The following is a 21722-nucleotide window of genomic DNA, read 5'->3' as shown; positions in this document are numbered from 1 at the left end:
TTCTGCCCTGGACGGAACAGCGCTGTGCAGTACAGTCCTCCCTCGTATGTCACGATTAATTGGTTCCAGCCCCGACCACAATAGATGAAGTTCCGCAAAGTAGGATTTAATGTTAAAAAATTGAATATTTTCATAGTTACAGCATAGAAAACATGTTTATGATCTTCTAAAAATGTTTTTTTTTTTTAACATTATTAGAGTCCTGCAGACATGAAATACCACCTTTATACTTTTCTTACATAATATAGTAGACATGATAAGCAATTATAAGACATAATAACTCACAGTTAGCGTTGGGAAAGTTCCTTGGTGTTCGATCGCATGCCGTTAAAAAAAAAAGATCGACATCAGTCTATCATCCATCCTCATGATGTTTGTTACTTGATTGATATACAGGACAGCCAGTCTAACATGAATCTGCCATACATAGATGTACACATGTATACTGCTAGATTTGTTTACATCACATTGCGCACTGCTTGCGCGCAGGCTACGGGATCTCTGAAGTGACGGAAGAGCTAACTATTTAGCCTCCAAAGTATTTATTCTAAACTTAAGAATAGGTTACAAACAGAGTGGGTAAGAAGGACAAAGTAAGAAGGCAAAAATGTACCACTGCCACACCGAATGGGAGGAGAACGTTTTTCACTATGTCACGTCGGACTTTTCATCCACGGCTGACTTAATGTAGGTAATGTCTCATCAATGTAACATTAATGATACCTTGTAGTGACCAGAATATTACATATGGCTTGTCTTTCAATATTTTTTGACTCATAGGCCATTATCAACCATGAAATAGCAATCATTTACCAATAATTTACCGATAATTTGGGGGAAATTATATACAATATGTACTTGAGCTGTACACTGTATGATGCTTCATGTTTCATTTAGACTCATTTTCCATACAGTATATTTCCCTTATATTCTTTGTAATTCCCATAATTTCCCATTTATTGTCCTGGATTGTCTCCATTTTTTTAATTTTGCAGGCCTTTTTGTAAGGTGTGGACATTATAAAAACATTTGAAAACGGCATCTCCCACTTAAAGCCCCACAGTGTGGCCAGTCGAGGTGTATTTTGGGCCCACACGGTGAGAACCCAGACAGATATTGAAGCGACTGCCAGGCCTTTTCCTGTATTCTGAAGGCCTCATTTTAAAACAAAGCCTTCTTGACAACAAAGGAGAGGAGAAATCAGATGGCTTAATTGTTCTTTGACAATTAGACCATCACTCAAAAGAACAGTGAGCAAGCAAGCAAAAGTAGCAAAGGGAGGAGGCGGCTGAAGAAAAGCATGAAAGAAGAGGACACTAAAACACCCACTGGGAATGAGAGGCAAAGAGGCAACGGGTCCAGCTATTGATGGCCTGACGGCGCCACAGTAGAGGGCAGTTGAGAATACGGCACATTGCTGTTCTGCACCATTAAAAGTTAAAGTGACATGGAGGACAGGCTCGGAACAATAGCCTTGGGTCTCTGAGGCGAGGGCCAGCAGCTCCAGAGGAGTCCTCCCTTTTTCAGCCCATATGTTTACGGCCACCTCACAGGATGCTTTTCGTACTGCAGCCGTGTGCTAGGCATCTGGACACACAAGGTCCACTATTGACCCTTCTCTGCCGCCTCCTGGTGGGGTTGGTCTCTACGGCAACAGTGCAACTAGACATAAGGATTTGGGGCAGCACTTGAGAGATTAAGGAAAGGAAGTAATTGTAGATGCAGTGGAGTCCCAATTAGGTTGGATTTAAAGTCACAGCAACTGGATTGTGACAATAGATACTTAACATACACTAGACCAAAATAAAAAAATAAGTCCTGACTCAAAATAATGACAGAAAAGACCATTTTTTAGAATTATGGTTAAGACATGTTGCGCAGAGTCAGACATATAGCATACTGTGCCACATATAGTAGTACACTGTCAAAAATGAGGACACTTCATGTTGTCTTAATTTGTTTACATGCCCGGAAATGACGTTCGTGGGCCCTTACAGGTTGTGCTCAAAATGCTTTGGAAGGCACGCTGGCATACATGTACAGTGGTGTGAAACAGTGTTTGCCCCCTTCCTGATTTATTTTTCTTGCATGTTTGTCACACTTAAATGTTTCAGGTCAACAAACAAATTTAAATATTAGCCAATGACAACACAACTGAACACAAAATGCAGTTTTAAATGGAACATTTGATTAATAAAGGAGAAAAAAATCCATACCTACATGGCCCTGTGTGAAAAAGTGATTTCTCGCCTGTTAAAACATGACTTAACTGAGATTAATTGCGATCTATCAGTCTATCAGAAAAGGTTATAAAGCAATTTTTAAAGCTTTGGAACTCTAGCAAACCACAGTGAGAGCCATTATCCACAAATGGTGAAAACATGGAGCAGTGGTGAACCTTCCCAGGAGGAGCCAGCCAACCAAAATTACTGCAAGAGCGCAGAGACGACTCATTCAAGAGGTCACGAAAGACCCCACAACAACATCCAAAGAACTGCAGGCCTCATTTGCCTCATTTAAGGTCAGTGTTCATGACTCCACCATAAGACACTGGGCAAAAACGGCCTGCATGGCAGAATTCCAAGATGAAAACCACTGCTGAACAAAAACAACATTAAGGCTGGTCTCAGTTTTGCTGTGGCATGACCTTAAGAAGGCTGTTCATGCTTGAAAATCCTCCAGTGTGGCTGAATTACAACAATTCTGCAAACGTGAGTGAGCCAAAATTCCTCCACAGCGCTGTAAGAGACTCATTGCAAGTTATCACAAACGCTTGATTGCAGTTGTTGCTGCTAAGGGTGGCCCAACCAGTTATTAGGTTTAGGGGGCAATCACTTTTTCACACAGACTGGATTTTTTTTCTCCTTTAAGAATAAAAAGTTTCATTTAAAAACTGCATTTTGCGTCCAGTTGTGTTGTCATTGGCTAATATTGTTTGATGACCTGAAACATTTACAGTAAGTGTGAAAAACATGCAAAAAATAAATAAATCAGGCAGGGGGCGAACACTTTCTCACACCACTGTAAGTCAGTGTCTACCAAATTTAAAGTTATAGTGGGTGTGTGCACATTGAGAAGAAATTTCAAGTCAATTCAACTTATGGGGTCATACTTTAGGGTATACATGTATACGTCAGAAAAATAATAGCACAGGCAACACATTAGGGTGCATTTTTTTGGCCAAATCTCCACCCTGCTGTGTGCCGTGGTTCAGGAGTAGGAAGGTTTTATCATGAGATATCCTAATTTTTTCACATCACTGTACAGAATGTTCATGTTGTGTTAGAAGATTATGTCCGGAATTCTGTCTCAAGCCTTCCAAACAAAGCACATGCATGTTTAATACATTTCCATGACTTTAGTTGGTTTATTTGAGCAACTGTGACTGCTGTCCCCTTTGGCGCGACCACAAAGAGATGTCAGAATGATGGATGATGAAGATGCTGCCTCACTTACAAACAAGGGCTCCATTCTCAGACGAGACAAAAATATACAAGCAGTGTTGGCTGTGGGATGCTGTGGGGGAGCCTGAAGAAGTGGAATCTTAACAAGTGTTTACCCTAGCTCGGTTGCCAAGCTGTGCAGCAATAACCTAGCGTAGCGAAAGGCAAGCGCCTGATCTATGAAGAAAGAGCCAGGCCCGCCAGGTCAGGGGTCACTAACTCTACCATTGTCTTTGACAAGGCAAGCACACTTCAGCTTTTCTCTGCCTTTCAAAGGCCTGTGATGGGGGTGGAAAGACAGGGCTGAAAACATTCGGTCAGGACTGGGGGCTTTATGCTAACTGGGGAAGAAAGATCTGCACCCCAAAGGTTAAATGAAGAGCGAAAGAGCCCTTCTGTCCAATTACGGAGGGACAAATGCTCTCCGTGACCTGTGCGGGTCAAAGTTCGGCGGAGCCATTGGTAGCGGCACACTCTGGCTTTTTGTTTGCCCGATGAGATGAACCTCCGCTGTGTTTATCTAAGTGACACCATAGCCACTAGTAAAAGTATAAATAATAGTGGGGCTTGGTGCTCCCACTTAGCACAATTAATTTATAGACTAAGGCTGGCAAGCCCTTAACACAATGAAGGGAGATTTTACGGTGCTTTTAAAGAGGAAATGAATACAATTAGCCATCAAAACAATGTCAAAGAACATCCTAGTGAGTATGCTTGCATGGGGCAAAATATAAATTCTGCACTCCAGCATCCTGAGCCTAATCACGTGCCAATCTAGGGCTCAGGCGCTTGCTTGCGGCGTTAATACGGACCAACACAAAAGGCCCAGCAGAACAGCATGGTGAGAGTGTTCCATATCCGGAGATGTTTGGATTAGACTGTTCCTGCTGGACTACTTCCTCCTGAGCTGGTGGGCCGCCTGCAGGGATTAAGTCGGACAATATATTCATCTACAATTGTTGGTTTAACAAGCAAAGTACAATCATGTTACAAGATACAGTCCTTTCTCTTACACTTTAGTGACTTTGTCCTGACATCATTACAGTCAAGGTTTGATAGTAGGATTAGTTTTAACAAAACACTGTCAAAGAGTGGCTTTTGGGACAAAAAAAAGACAGTATTCAATTCCTGAGTGCTTTTTTCAACATTGCAAATTGTGCATCTTTTGACATGTTTTTCACGTGTTCTCTTTGTAATGTGTACTGTTTGATTCTTTGACCTGGGGGGGTGGTATTTTAGTTGCTTACTTTGAACATATGAAACTAATAAACACTGCATAATATTCAGTACATGTAGTACAAGGAGGAGGAAGACCTCTGCATGCCATGTGAATATGTGTGAATTTAGCATGAAGTTACGTTTTTAAGGTTAATTTACAGTATAAAATAATCAGGAATAATAATAATTTTAATACATTTTAATATTTTTATTTTGACATTAATTAGAATTGCTAAGATAAACCAATAGACCCATGAACAACACAGAGCAATCATGAAACACAGATATAAAGTTGATAAGTCAAATGTGACATTGAACACTCTTCTACAGGTTGAAAATATACTTTTTGTAACATGCCACCTGGCTGAGTCTATAGTCAGTTATCAGGAAGTGTAGAAATGAGCCTGAGAGCATCGATCAAAGACCAGAGAAGCGCTGAACTGAGACAAACTGAAACCCAATGAAAAGCTTTAAATCTCTTCCTCTGCACAATCCATTTAGCATGGCTTTGCCACACTCCACCTAGGGGGTGATGGAGCTGGATAGTGGGTGTGGGACGGCCAGGATAAATCATGCATCCACTGTTTTTGTGTGCGTGTATTATTCACTTTGTGTGTGTGTGTGTGTGTGTGTGTGTGTGTGTGTGTGTGTGTGTGTGCGCGCGCATGCATGTGTGTGCACATTTGTGTGTGTGCGTATGAATGAATGTTGGATGCGGAGGATTTTCCTCCCTGCAGGCTTTCTCCCCCGAGCTGGCACATAAGCCTGTTGGACACAGTTTGAAGCATAGAAGGGGAGTCACTGGGACTGAGTCAGGTCTCCCAGGGTCTTACAGGCCCTTAGAAAGCACAGGATGACCTTTAATCTGAGGATCAGGAGACCAAGCTTCAGATGGAGGCCTGCAGCATGACCAGAGCTCCCCCTAGGTCACATTTCCAGCTAGATGTCCACCTTGAGTGTAGAATCGTGAGACCCCCTTGAAGCACTCACTGCACTGCAGGCATGAGGTGAACATTTATGATCAGGGCTTAACGTAAGCCTAGAAGTATCAACACAGAGTGTGCGACATGCAGTGAAGGGAGAGGGACTTTCCTGACTGTATAAAAACAATTGATTTTGCAAGTCAAAGCTCATTAACCTAAAAGTCAATAACTTAAAAGTCAAAGATATGAACCTTGCTGTCAGTATCTTTGTTGTAGAGCTCATCTTGTAGCGAATATTTACACAGCAGAATATTGTAGACTAGAGTATCCCAAACTTTAAAAAAATATTGTGTTTTTATAGTATGGGTATTTTGTAATTACATAACATCGACATATACATAAAAATGTATTAAATAATATAACATAGATTAATGTATCACAACAAATCACAAAGCACAAAACGTATGCATGACCAATATTAACACTTTTTGGAACCTAGAAAATGTTACCAATTTTGGGGGCGAAGTTGTTTTGAAGAAGTTGCACTTCATATGACATTCATCAATATAGTTGGATATTTAAAATTTCAACACTAGAAAGCTTTTTTTCGCTTTTTTTCTTTACAATTTCCTTATATTTTTGAATATCACATTTATTTTATTAAATATCATATTTTTCATAGTTTTATGATGATTTTTCATCATATCATAAGGAATCTTTCATTCCACACTATTCTCATTATCGTAATAAGTTCACATCAAGAGTCACTAGATGACAACATCAAAGTCACCCTTGGACTCCCCTCCCTAAATGAATGTCTATAAATCCAATTTATTATGATCATTATTAATATAAGTGATTGGAGTATTCAGTGCTATTATTTACTGTTTACTGTTATACTGGTTTTGTATAGCACTTTTCTAATTATTAAAATACGTTTTAAAGTAAATATGAGAGAAATTCATGGTGGAATTTTTTCAAAAAAATGTGTGTTAGTCATGAAACATTATTATTATCATTATTCTTAATATTTAAGGAAGTCTAAATATTCATGTAGTTGTAGTTGTATAGTAAATGCCATGCTACAAAAGCTGCACGCATAACCAAATGTCCCCCTGAAACCTGCACATCCATAATACACCATCACACAAATAACCCAAGAAATGCTGTTGGTGTTAACTCTCTTGATAAGCAGAACTCATTAAACACATGCACGTAGCCTCCCTGCATGGCCCGCATGCCTCTCTGCATGCTCCTGCCATCTAGGGGAATGCAGCCTCCTTCCATCACCCGCCCCAAGGATTAGCCCCCTGCCCCCAGCTCTGTATGCACTAGTATCCCCTATTGCCCCTATTATCATATTTGATCCACCACCACCCACCCTTCTTCTCCCTTCTTCACCCTCCCACATGCACCACCAGCAAGGCATGCCCCTTTTTTCTTTGGACCACTCTCAGGGAGACGAAGAGGAGGATGAAGAGGCAGGGCTTTCATGGGGAACAATCTGCCAGGGAGACCAAGAATGAGCGGGCACTCAATTAAGGGCTGCCCATTGAGCCTGTGGCGTGAGCCTGAATGCAGGCCCCTCCAAAGGAATGGAGTCCCATGAATAGATTGTGGGCCTTCATGAAATATTAAAGAGCGGACGGATTTCCCACAATATTTGTACACCTCTCTTTGTGGGGATTTCTCCCTCCATTGAGCCTGAAACTGTTAACACATCCGTTCTGAAGCATGGTCCACAGACTGTGCTAAAAGCATCCCAGCATCCCAACATCAAACACTCAGTCCCTCCCTCCCCGAGTTGCTCTATCTGCCCTCTTTTGTCTTTCCCTTCCCATTTCTCCCTCATTCCCTTTTTCTCCATCCGTCCTCCTGACCATGACCTATTCATGGAGGGGATTACAGCACTTTTAATGACCACCTGTCCTTGGACCAGCACTGTATTGTGCCATGCCAGGCCAAGCAGTAAGTGCACCCTTTCCTAGTATTAAAGGGTCAAAATGCTAACTGGTGACCCCTGATGAGCCTAACTGCCACAGCCACCCAGACAGGTAAACCCACACCCCACAATCAACGTCAAACTCAAAATCAAAGCTTTAAGATTCAAAACAACTATAAATGCTGTAATTATAGCTGCGGTGTTTATTTTACCCAAACCGCAAAGAGGACAGGACGTTCATGAGAGAGTGGCTGTTATTTTCAAAATTTTAAAACTCATTATATATAACAGCTTCATTTTTAACTTGAATTATGGTTTGGAGTGCATGAGAAAGTGGAAATGAGAAAGTATCTGTCGTGGACCACATGGTTATTTATTAACCAGTACATTAACACTTCCACTGGGCCATATGGACTGGAAACACGCAACCGCACACCCCTAAATAAGGCATCTTTGTATTTCTCTATTATCCTTCTACCTCATGCATATACAGTATTTATAAACATACATTGATATACATCATTCAAAACCATATTCGCACTGTTTTTGTATGTCTTTTATTTCAAATGTTCATTGACAACAACAATCAAGTCAATGTTCCCCAGAATTTTTCAATTGTCTGAGCACTGTGCACACGCAAACACCCTGAGCCTTCCTTGGACCTTTGTGAGCACCGCTGTAGTATGACACCTGTCCAAAACCTGACAACCTGAGGTAGTCCAACTTCCATTCTGTGGTATTTTGTATATGTGTGGGTTCAAACTGACGGCAAGGCGTATTTCACATTGCAGCCTTTTTATTGTCAACTTCAGACAAAACAAGCCGTGGAACTGTCATCCAATTAACGATCTGAATCTTGCAGGAAACCCCTTGTTTATAATGAAATTTTCCTTTTTTTTTCTTGTTTCCTATTTACACTCGTGCCTCGCTACATTGCGGTTCGAACATCGCTCCTTCACTCTATCACAATTTTTTTTTTTATGTATTAATATATGATCGCTCATTTGTGGTTGACTATGGCCTATTATTAGTAAAAAAAAATACTGAAAGATCAGATAGATGTAGTTAGAAGGGATGAGCAAGTACACCACTATCTGTATCTGTTCACCTATCTAAATTATCTGTATCCTATCTGTACTCTAAATGGGTGGGGCAGAAACTGGATGTGATTTCAGAGTAAATGGGCGGGGCTTAAATCGGTTCATTATTTTAAGTCTTGACATGGATTAATGAGAAGTTGCTACATTTATTGTTTATTATTCAGCTATATGTGTACTGTGTATGTGTGTAAGTGATCTGTAAGAATGATTAGTTTTTAGTAGGGCTGTCAAAAATAGCGTGTTAATGGCGGTAACTCATTTTTTTCATTAATTTTGTTGCGTATTTAAAGTATACGCATCATGGCAAACCACTGCTGTCTGTTATGCCAGCAGACAGCGGCACAGTGTAGCTCCCCACAGAGTCTGTCGCCCCAAAGGACCACACGAGTCGCCTGCCAGCCTGTTCTAAAGATAGCTCAAATAGTGCCACTTACCGGTGAGCTGCATCTAATTTTTTTTTTGGTTTCTATTCTTGTTTAAATCACTTACACCTAAAATGGAAATAACAATATGTAAAAAACACTTTAGAAATTGTACAAAAGACTGTTTTAGCAGTGCCCATTCTCTTTTAATCCTTTAAGTTAACATGTGATTAAATGTAGCACCCAATCACTACATGAGATGGGCACATGTATGCACCAGGGCAGCCTCGGAGCTTTGAGAGTTGTTGTCTTAACACGGACCTTGTTTAAGATGTTCAGCTAACAGTTTGCGTCTATAAACGTGAGTAACCTGGTTATTTCTCATTCGTACAATGCTAGACGCTGTTTGCACTGTGATATTGTATGTGTTGTGTGCCTTAAGCATCCAGCCGCCGAGCTGGTCACTTACGGCTGAGCTAAGTTAACCCCGTCAGCATTGCCACCAATTCATTACATTGTTAGCATGCTATTTGAATGTGTTTAGTGTGCTGCTGATAGCTGAGATGTTACGTTGCTGTGCATTTGTGTTTATGTCTAGGGAGGTGCGGTCGCTGGTGTGACATGCCAATCATAGCGCGTGAAGGCGTGTGGCCTGCACAACGAAACAAACCCACAACAAAAAGAACAAAGACGGGCATAAGAAGGCCAGGCTTTGCAATCTTGGCGCTAAATTTATTTCGTTTATTGAATAACTTTTCAACTGGTCTTAAGATTTTGATCAGGAGTGTATATCTAAAAATGCATTGGTAGAAACATGTTAACATGTGTTTTTAATTGTACGTATTGCATTGTTGATATTAAATTTTGCAGACTATGTCAAGGAACTTATGGCGAGTGTTGAAGACGTTTGTTGCAGCAAGGACTACGATGGAGACGACTTCAAGGATGCTAACGAGCCAGTATCAGAGTCGTTCATACCCAACTACAGAGAGCTACACTTCCCTTTGATCGGAGGTGCTAATGGCAGGAGAGGATTAGACCACAACTCCGCCCAGGCTTAGTGTAAGGAACCAATAGGAGGAGGGTGTTGGCACACCAATTCCGCCCACTCTTACTGTATTTAAGGCCGAGGCTACCAGCACTTGTTAGTTTGCTGACGAAGCTCTTCGGATGAGGAGCGAAACGTCCGACACCTTCTTCACAGAAGTACAGAGCCTACACAGACGGATTCAAGGACCTGTTGTGTGTTAACACACACACTTGCCACTGACTGCTGCATGCTGTCAAAAAGATGCTGTGAGAGCGCATGTAACTTCGTTTCATGGATGGAACATAAAAACAGTGTAAACACAAATAATATATACTGTATTTATTAAGAGCAACAACATCTGTGACAAATAGCAAATATTTTGCTCAAACAATGGGATCATTGGTAACTAAATCCCACATCATTGACTGAATAAAAAATTCCTGATTTCAGTTCCAGCACATGATGGGAGTGACACGTGGACGTGTCAGGCAAAGTACTGGTAATACCAGTGGATAAATGGTCTGTAGTCAGTGTACCTCTTCCAGCTGAAATGTCATGTTAATGACATGTTCTTTTATTGTAGATTATATGCCTTGCAGTAAAATGGGATTGAGACTAACGCCTTTTGCAGATAGAAAATTACAAAAATTAATAAAAAAGCAATTTTACCTATTTTAGGCGCTCTCTCTATCACACCTGGACTGTTCAGGTTGCAATCTATTGAATGCCCTGAGAATACAATGACATGGATGAATGAGAATATTCACAGGCATATTTCAGGTACTGTTATGAATATACGGTGTTTACACATACGTACAGTGCTGTCCAAACGTTTGGACACAACTTCTCATTCAATGCGTTTTCTTCATTTTTCATGACTCTTTACATTGTAGATTCTCACTGAAGGCATCAAAACTATGAATGAACACGTGGACTTATGTACTTAATAAAAAAAGTGTGAAATAACGCTAATTATGTCTTATATTTTAGATTCCTCAAGGTAGCCACCCTTTGATTGTTTTTTATTTTTTGATTGCTTCATGAGGTAGTCACCTGTAATGGTTTTCACTTCACAGGTGTGCCTTGTCGGGGTTACTTAGTGGAATTTCTTGCCTTATTAATGGGGTTGGGACCATCAGTTGTGTTGTGCAGAAGTCAGGTTGATACAAACCCACCACCATGTTGGACAACTGTTAGAATTCATACAGTATTATGGCAACAACCAACAAGCGAAGTAAAGAGGAACAAGTGGCCATCATTACTGTCAGAAATGAGGTCAGTCAGTCCGGAAAACTGCAAAAACTGGGAATGTGTCCCAAAGTGATTGAGAAGGTGTGTCCAAACTTTTGGCCTGTACTGTATGAGATAACACACATTTGTTGCTGGCACCATTAGACAGCTTAAATGCCCTCTCTGAAAAGAGGATATATTAATGAGACACAGCCAACTTCACATCTGTCCATCGTCTTGCTAAGCAGAAAGAGAGGACATTTACTAAGCATCTGCACATTAAATCCTCTCTTCTTTCATTGTTTACAATACATCCATTAATCCATATTCAACTTAGTTCAGCATAAATACTGCGTTCAACATCACATTACACATTCAGCACATTTACTGAGCTAGATTTTGTTTGACACAACAAATCAAATGTACAATAAACAATCACAACATTGTATTGCTATCTTGCAATAAAGCATAGCTTCTGCTACCATTCACATATGGTTCTTAAGGGCATCAGTTTAATTTTCTTTCCCTTAAATTGCTTACTCTTCAAAGCAGTGCATGAGCTGACATGTTTTAACTTTCCTCTTAACCACTGTATTAGTTTAACCCGACATTTCCACTGATCTGTACTAATAAATCTGGATAGATCATACGTCGCACGCTCCAGTGTAAGCCGCTGAAGCCACAGAGAGGCCATCTTACCACTCACATCTCGTACGTAGCAGACTACATTGGCACAGCGTACATGGTGTACAAAGCAGAGGAAGAGGCTCGCAGAACATGTATATTTTAAATTAAAAAGCGGGGAGATTCTCCCATTCCTTCAAGTAACGCAACCTTCGTCCCTTAAAAACGATTTGATACGTTATTCTCTATCTTTTGGCTATATTAAATGTACTTTTTCACCTTCCAATTCTCATTGCCTTTGGGACAAAATTCTACTCTGCACCCTGGCTCAGCACTCTCCTATAGCAATGCATAGTTTTACTCCTCTAGAAAGACATTTTAATTTTAACTGCATATCCCATCCCTTTTTTCCTCTAAAATCCATGGTCATGATCCTTTACTTTTTTTTTCTTACTTTCATACAATTCACTATTCTCTCGTCTGTACAAAATATGAATCATAAAAGAGAGTGACTTTGGACAAGTTTTAAAATCATAGAGCCGTTATGACTCAGGTATGGTATGATATCGACAGAATTTTTAAAAATGATCATACCTGAGTCCTTATGACTAAACTCAAGCACACCTGTTGTGCGAGGTTAGTCTGAAGACTAACCTTGCATTTAGTGTGAGTGGGTAACAAACTACCAACAGACTTAACAACTCATAAGTTCTCACATAAGTCATTGTCCGAGAAGTGTTTCTTGTGAGTGGTAATATGGCGGCGGCGTCGCTTCACAAGTCATTGACCAATGGTCTATCCAGATTTATTAGAACAGATCAGTGGACATTTCGCTCAATATGAGAGAGTCTGAGCCTGCAGCCAGGCGAGCCGCCACACTGCTCCCTGCTTGCGAGTGCCCATTAGTATCCCCCTTGTGTACAAAATAAAAAGTTTTTTTTTCCAAACATGGTGGAAACAAATTCATTACATTCTCCCACATAACCACCTATGAAATAAATATCAAGGTCAAAGTTCAAAACATTATTACATTGATACAAATTTACAAACATTAACAAATACTAGTATATTAGCATGCAGGAGGGCATGACTAGTATGTTATTACCATTATTGTTGGACATTTTCAAAACAGGAGTATGAGCTGATGTAGTATAATGTAATTTCTTTATATAAAGCATATAGTCTATACCTTATATACACTTATATAAGGTACAATGACCTACAAAGTCCAGCCAGGACCTCTTTATTTTGTAGTCTCCTACTGTTTGCTGGTGTAGACACATTCACATCGCCTTCACTCGTCAAGATATGGCTCAAAACTGTATGGACTGATGCCCAACGCTCCCTCAAACACTCCTACATTTTCTTCTACTTCAAAAAAGTCTTTAATTACCGAAGAACAGTCTGAAATGTCAGAAAATAGCTCTTTTCTCGCTTTGTTGTTGCTCCATGGAGTGACGACAGCCGAAAGGGTTTCCAGGATCGACATCATAGCCAATATGGCAGCGGTTCAGCAACTGGCTGGGGGGGTATCCAAATCATGGCAAAATAACCACTTAATTTCACTCCGATTTCATAGTTGTTGATTTATCCATGACAGCAGTATGACAGGAAAAGCGATGCCAAGATGAAAAAAACAAGGAAAATACAGAAAAAACAATGACAAAATGGAAAAGGAATATGACTACATTTGTACATTTTTGTATTATTGATTCTCTTTGTATTTCCACATGTATTCCCTTTTAATTTTGGCACTCCTCCATGCAAGGAAGATGAAGGAACGAAAATACGACGAAAAGACATACAGTACTACACATGTCCGACATCATAGTGTGGAAAAAAAGGTCTCCTTCCATTCCGTGTGGAAACAGTAAGTTTTGAGCTTCTTTCTTTGTCCTTGTCCACCTTGTTTGAAACACTTTCTTAAGTTTAGAATAAGTAAATTGGAGAGGAGGGCCGCACGGTGGCCTAGTGGTTAGCATGTTGGCCACACAGTCAGGAGATCGGGAAGATCTGAGTTTGAATCTTTCTGTGTGGAGTTTGCATGTTTTCCCCGTGCGTGCGTGGGTTTTCTCCGGGTTCTCCGCTCGGTAGCTCACTATGCTAGCAGCGGAGCTATGCTCTTATGTCCCTGCAGTGATCCCGTAGCCTGCGCAATGTGGTGTAAATAAATAATAGGAGTGTAAAGGTGACTATAGGGGTGCTATTTCATGTCATGTTAAAAACCATATTTAGAGTGTCATAAATGGATTTTGTATGCTAGAACTACGAAAATATTCCGTTTATCAAGATTGAATCCTACTTTGCGGAAATTCACTTATTCCACGTTTCCAGAACAAATTAACAGCAATAAACGAGTGACACCTGTACTGTATATTGTTAAGTATGTATACTTTGATTTCCTTATTTCCTTTCTGTTTTGTGGCACTATTTTATCCTGGAAATGTACTTGAAATTGATGCCAAATTTGTTGTATGTTTACTATTGAAAAAATTTAAATAAAAAAAATCTCAACCGCAAAAGAACCACTTTCCGGTCCCTTCGGCAACACTCGGACAAACTCGGCGGAACACTTTCTGTATCCGGGAAGTTCGGCCATCACAATAAAAGCATGCCAGTAAAGCATGCACGGTTACGCCACACATTCAGTCCACACTTTTCACCTCTGTTCGCACATACTCCAGCAGTCAGTCCGCCTTAAAAGAACCACTTTTTTGAACTTTGGTTTGGTGAGTGCCCATTTGTTCGCCCATTAGAAGCTAACCTACTTGAGTGTATTTTTTCATATAAAATGCATCTAGGTAATTTTTCATGCATGTTTTTCGATTCAGAATATAGGCAAACCTAACTAACATGGTTGTCCGCTGGTTACCACTCAGCAGAAAGTTGCCTGGTGTGCTGGAAGTGTGCTAGCAGGAAGGTTGTGATGCTGCTAAGGCACTCAACCCTCTCCAGCAGAGTCCCAGCTGTGGTGAAGCTTTTAGGCGCTGGCCTCCATATGCTGAGGTCTGGGCTCCGACCTGTCAACGTATAGCTCCAGCATGTGGAGGGCAGTTGGGGTGCACATGCGGGAAGGGGTGGGTCCCTAGGGGTTGGGGTCAGCATTGTACCAAGAGGACAAGAGCTGAGTAAGACACAGCAGGAGAGTTGCGGAGGGGGGCCATTTCTAAAGAGCGAGCAACTGGAACTGCCTTTCTCACAGACCGCTCACATCGTCCATATCACTCCACAAAACCTCCCCTTCCTTTCCTCAGCAGATTGATACACTGGACCAAATGTTCTTGTGTCATTCCAATGTATACCCAAACACACACACACACACACACAGTTTTATGTGCTGGGATTATCTTATCCACGTCCAAGTCACTCATGAGAGGCCAGCAAAAAGATGCAAAGGGGCCAAGAATGAGACAGATCTCTATGGCACAATGCTTCTCATTTGAATCCCCCCCTCATATATTGCAGATCACCATTCTGAATGGCGCCTCTGATGAAGTGTTGTTTTTATGGCTCCTCACATGAATTCTAAAGACCCCCGGGATACATTTTCCTCTTTTTGTTTTGGACTTCAAAAGTTTAGAATGGGACGTGTCGGAATGAAGAAACAGCGGGGTCACAGGAGGCCAGCATTGGATGTTGTTTACCAACCTTCTCACCAAATACCTATGAAGTCACCACAGGGGATATCACATATTTCAAGCAGTGAGGTGTTTTCTTGGCTTGAGCAGAATTCTTGCTCAACTTACTTTGACTGAAAGGGCCTCTATTGTTTTGATTAATTTTTTTTTTTTTTTATTCATCCGTCACAGTGAACAGTGATGAAAGATGAACCAGCCAGTCCGCAATATATGTCCTTTTTGCCATTTGGGGAGATTTCATGACGTTAGGGTGAACAAACGTCCTGTTTTCCATGGACATGTCCTGTTTTCCCATCCTGTCCTGGCTGTCCTGTTTTTTTGTGTGTTTTTTTTTTTAAAGTAGATTAAATGTTCTGGTTTTCATTGTTTTTGACCAGAATTAGGGCACTCATGTGACACGATCTCTGAGAGGCTGCTGGATTTGCTAAAATAGCTAATGATATTGCATATTTTTTATTTGTTATTTTGTTCAGTAAGACTTGAAATGGTAACTATTTTCTAAGTATTATATTATTCAATTTTTACCCAATACAGAAGATACATTATTTATATAATTATTTAATTCCATAGATTTTGAAGTTATTTTTGCCCCACTGACAACTTATTATTAACTCATCTTTGAGTACATCGATGTAAATATAAATGCCTCAGTGCCGGACCAAGTGTCCTGGTTTTCGGGAATTAAAATATGGTCACCCTACACAGACAATCTGCGTAGACAAGTCATCAAGGCTCTGACTTGTTGACTGCATAGTTCATTCATTCTGTCAACGCTGATATTGTGTAGAGGTGAGCTGTAACCTATCCCAACTGACTTTTAGGCCAGAGTACACCCTGGTACATCCTGGACCATTGGGTGGTGGTGCCGGGAATCAGCAACTCCAACCACTTCTGCCTGATGCTTGCCTCTTTAGGCACACCCGAACAAACATTTCCTGGGAGCCACACGTGCTAACACGGTAAACAGAGCAGAGCGAAGCAGAGCAGCGTTTGCCTGGACATGCCCATATAAGGAAGGTTGCACTGACGTCAATGGAACTCGATGTTAAAAAAAAACGGGATTCTAACTCCAGTCAGGCACTGGCATCATTACCCACTATGCCAACCTAGACATAACTGCCAGGTCGCTGTCAATACCATTATTAATAAACCAAGACACCCAGTTAACCCTTTATTTTGTAATACATTGCCACAGATACAACTGACTTTCATTTCTGCTAGTACTGTAACTTCGAGCATTAGGAACTTCCACTGGTAATTGCCGGTGCTTGTAAATGTGACACTTAGCCAAATGTAATGAGTGTGAATGGGATGGCTAGGTAATAAAGGGTTCAGACAAACCCATACTTCTAAATTACAAGATCAACTGCAGCAGTTCAGAATCAGTATTTGACTTTTAAATAAAACACATCTACTCACCAGACATGTCAATTTCTCCTCTTCAGTCAGTCGTTGTGGACCTAACTGTCAAACAGTTTTGCTCTAGTCAAACAATTAGAGGATGAAAAAAATGCTTCCATTATTTTAGGCCTGATAAAAATAGAGCCCCGTTGTTAAAGGTGTTTAACTGACATGGGCTAGCACTCCTGATTCTGAAGGCCCCGGTCAGATTAGACTAGACAGACATGGCAACACATAGAAGCTGACTGGACAAAAAAATGTAACATAGAACTAAGAAACTAGCACTCTAGCAACTAAGAAACATGCTATGAAATGAAGAAAATAGACTGTTCTGAAATACTTGAATTTTAAGTTGCTATCAATGCATCTGATAGTGTTTTGGCCAGCAGAGAAACCTTTGCTGGCCTTGACCGCACACCACTGCCCTGGACTGGTTGCAAGCCAATCACACGACACATACTGTATAAAGAAACAACCATCTATGCAATTTAGGTTAATTAAGGTGTGTGTGTGTGTATATATATATATATATTCAGTATATATATATATATATATATATATATATATATACTGTAGGTAATGCGTTAATAACACGTTAACGGAAATTTCGTTTAACTGCACTATTTTACAGACCAGGAAGTCTAGACTTCCCTACTGAGACTGCTGCCACTGCGACCCGAAGTGGGATAAGCAGAAGAAAATGGAATGGGATGCACTGTTTTTCTTACATGCGATTAGCGTTTAACCCTCAGCCCACACCGTATTTTCAGGAAACGCAGCTGTGGATGTGGAGCCACAAGTGGGAACAAATATGGAGCAAAAATGTACAAATGTAAATTCCTGCAATTTTTTAACTGGTCAGGCATCCAGATCTGCTGTAAGGTAATGCTGCCCTCTGCTGGCCAATATACATCAGAGTAGATGGCGATAGATAGATAGATAGATAGATAGATAGATAGATAGATAGATAGATAGATAGATAGATAGATAGATAGATAGATAGATAGATAGATAGATAGATAGATAGATAGATAGATAGATAGATAGATAGATAGATAGATAGATAGATAGATAGATACCTATGAAGTCACCACAGGTGATATCACATATTTCAAGCAATGAGTTGTTTTTTTGGTTTGAGCAGAATTCTTGCTAAACTTACTTTGACTGAAAGGGCCTCTATTGTTTTGATGATTTTTTTTGTATTATTATTCATCCGTCACACCAAACAGTGAATGAAAGATGAACGTTAAAGGAAACTTCCTAATGCGTTAACTTTGACAGCCCTCGTAAGAACACATATGTTTTTCAATTTATAAATGAATAAATAGATGGAACTAAGAAGTTATCTGAAAACATTTTGAAAACATTTTTTAAACCAAAGTGAATTATTCACCTCTTTTTTTGGTTATCCTCTTCATGGGCAACCTTTATTACAGGTTTTCTCCATTGGTTTGGCTCATTTCTTGAAACAGACATGACGTTCTCAAAATAAAATGTACAAACTTCCAAAAAACCTGACAATTGTTCACAACAGAATTTAATTTCGTACTCATTTCATCAAATTACAAATGTCTTAGTACATGTCTCACTGTCTAAGACTATCTTTGCAAATGGTGAAGTCCAGGTAGCTACAGTTGCTACGGATGCTTTGGTTACCGTAAAATCTGAAATCTTTTTTTTTTTCAGTTTTATACACAATATTATACACAATATAATTATACTGTATTAGCTAGACAAAAAATGAGTAAAGTAACCACTGTCAGTGAATGATTGGGCTTAGACAGAGAGGTGGACAGAAGGGATATTTCAGTGGTCGTCTGCCATAGTGACAAAACATGGAAACATTTTGACTTGCAGTACTTACACAACACCAAAGAGACTATGCACTTTGGGTACTGATCATTTATATAGGAAATAAATGTAGTTTTCACACACGAGTGAAGTCTTTTGGGATAGATAAGAGCTTTTGCGGGTGTTGTGCTGAGCCATCCAAGTTTATTTTGCTAAAAGAACCAAGAGTGTTGAGAAAGTCCAGTCTCAGAAGGATCTTTGTATTTTGGTGGTATTGAATATTTATACGGGAGCGGAATTAGTTTTGAAGCACAAGTGAAGAGTTTTGGGAGAGATATGAGCTTTTGCAAGTGAGTTTTAGTGTTCTGCTGAACTGTAAGACTGTTTGGCAAATGATCTTAGAATTTTGAAAATGTAATTTCTGCTTCATGAAATGAGCCACACCAATGGAGAAAAACTGTAACATAAAAAAAACACCAAGAGTCACCAGCCATGAGCCACACCGCACATCACTGGTTGTTACTTAATGTACTTGGTATTTGTCTGCTGGTATGTCTCCTTATTAGATAAACTGGATGCCAAGTGGGAGAGCCTCTTTGGACCTTGATTAGGTTCATTTTGTCTTCTTATAAAATTGATGTTCCACTCACACAAATTTCCATTCAACATACCTTAAAAAAGATGTCTGAACATAAGAAATTGAACATTCAGAGGCTCTTTTGAGTTACACAAAATTTACTGACCATTGGGAGGTCACACATTTCACCAATTCAGGGTAACCCATACGTTAATATAGTAATGGTCACACAAATATTCTATGTGGGTAATGACGACTAAGCTGTAACATAAACTACTTTTAAATTACGGTTAGGTTTAACTTTTAAATGTTATTTACAAAGTGCCCACAAGGCATGTTGGGTACTCCAGCAGCAACTAAAGTTAACTTTAACAGAAGTCAAACTAGAACCGCGTCACAGCAGAGAGTAATCAGCAATGAACAGGAAATTAGCAAGTAGATTAGTAAGAGTCTAGAGCAGAGATAGGCAAATTACGGCCCGCGGGCCAGATCCGGCCCTTTTTAATCCGGTTTGATGTGAATGATTGCATTCATTTCATTTTGACTTGTAATGACGGCATTTCAACACCGGGTGGCGCCGTAGGCGCAGGGACTTGAGAGTCATTTCCAATTACGGCTCTTCTACTCGCTCGCCAAATGTGACAGGAAAAAACGTCGGGATGCTCAATAGAATTCAGGTCAGGTGAAAGAGGAAACCCTGAGAGGGAGTCATGTTTCTACACTGCATAATTCACCAGGAAGTGCTGTGTAAATCCGTGTTGCAGCTTGACCACGTAGTGAAGCCAGTTGTGAAACTCGTTAACTTTATTTCAGCGAGGGGTCTTCACCATCGTCAGTTTGTTAATTTTCTTAAAGAAACTGGCGCGGATCACACGGACTTACTTTACCATTCTAATGACCGCTGGTGAAGTTTGGGAAAAGTATGTCAACGTGTGTGGGAGCTCAAACAGGAGATGATTTGGTTTTTGGAGCTACTTGAGAATACTGACACATTTCCTGAGCTGAATGACACAGTTTGGCTTTGTGATTTAGCTTTTACTGTGGACTTACTGGCACACATGAACGAGCTGAATGTGGAGCTACAAAGAAAAAACAGTTTGTGCATGAAATGCAAGCCAACGTCAGAGCCTTAAAAGCCAAGGTGTTTTTATTTTCCAAGCAATGTATCTTAATACTTTAATGCTTTTTTCTGTTTATGTTTCATATGTACTGTTAACAAATGCAGGTTTTTTTATATGTATCGTATCTTGTGCTGACCCGGCCCGTCTCTCAAATTTTAAAAGTCAATGTGGCCCCCGGCCCGGAAAGTTTGCCCACCCCTGGTGTAGAGAGAGAATAATGCAACAGCTACACAGAGCAACTACACTGTGAGCGCAAATATTCAAAAACTGTAAACGACATTACTGCAAACGTCAGCAGTCAAAGGAGGAGCCTTTGTAACCTGTAAACTGTTTTGAAATGGTTCTATCATAATTTATATGCCAAAGAATATACAGTATTGTGATTAGATATCGTTATCACAAAAGCCTGCAATCTATATTGCAATATAGATTTTAGACTGTTTCGCCCATCCCTATTAATTATGCAAATTAGACAATGGTGTAACTTAGCCCACCCCCATCCCACAAACCGCACACTTATTTCACTAATTACATAAACAAGTCATCCAGAAAGCTCTTCACATTGTTTTGGGCCACTTTCCTATTAAGTTGATGTGACTGATGCTCACAGAATGTAAAAGTGAAGGTCACCTCCACAGTACGGTTTGGCAACAGCAGGACATGTCAGGACATGTATTAACCCACAATGCACAGTGTTCAAAGGGTAAAACTGCTGGCACATGAGCTTATATCTTTAGACTATCTTAGACAATCCCCATCCAATTCTTCTTAGGATGCTTAGCAAAATTTTGGGAGACCCTGGCTGAAAGGAATGCATATAGGTGACATACTGTACTGTATTTATGATCAGGAGTGTGGTTCAACCAAGATGAGAAAAACGGATCTTGGGATATTGTCAACAGGATGTTGTGTGGACAACACAATAGACAACATGGGAGCAGGAATACATTAGATCACCTTACAAGATGCAACGAGGGGGCCCAAACAGGAAAAAAACAAAGATTGGACAATGTTCAAGCCTTTCTCCTGGAGGACTTCAAGAGGAGCTGAAAGTAAACTGGCCTATCTTAGAAGATATTGTGTTTTATTGTCTACTGTTATGCTTATTCAACTGTATACATAACTGTCTTTTGTTAAATTGAATACATTATTTATTTATTTTATGAATTGTTCACTCATTTAAAAATAACAAACAACAAACTGTTGTGACAATCACTACTAATGCAATCAGGCTAGATGTGTTGTACTTCATAATGAGAGTTAGCTGAGTGAGGTTTCATTTCTTGTCAACTGAAATTGGAGGTTATGTATTGGAGTGG

The sequence above is a fragment of the Dunckerocampus dactyliophorus genome, chromosome 1, assembly GCF_027744805.1.
Source record: "Dunckerocampus dactyliophorus isolate RoL2022-P2 chromosome 1, RoL_Ddac_1.1, whole genome shotgun sequence".
Lineage (NCBI taxonomy): Eukaryota > Metazoa > Chordata > Actinopteri > Syngnathiformes > Syngnathidae > Dunckerocampus > Dunckerocampus dactyliophorus.
This window is presented reverse-complemented; position numbering follows the sequence as displayed.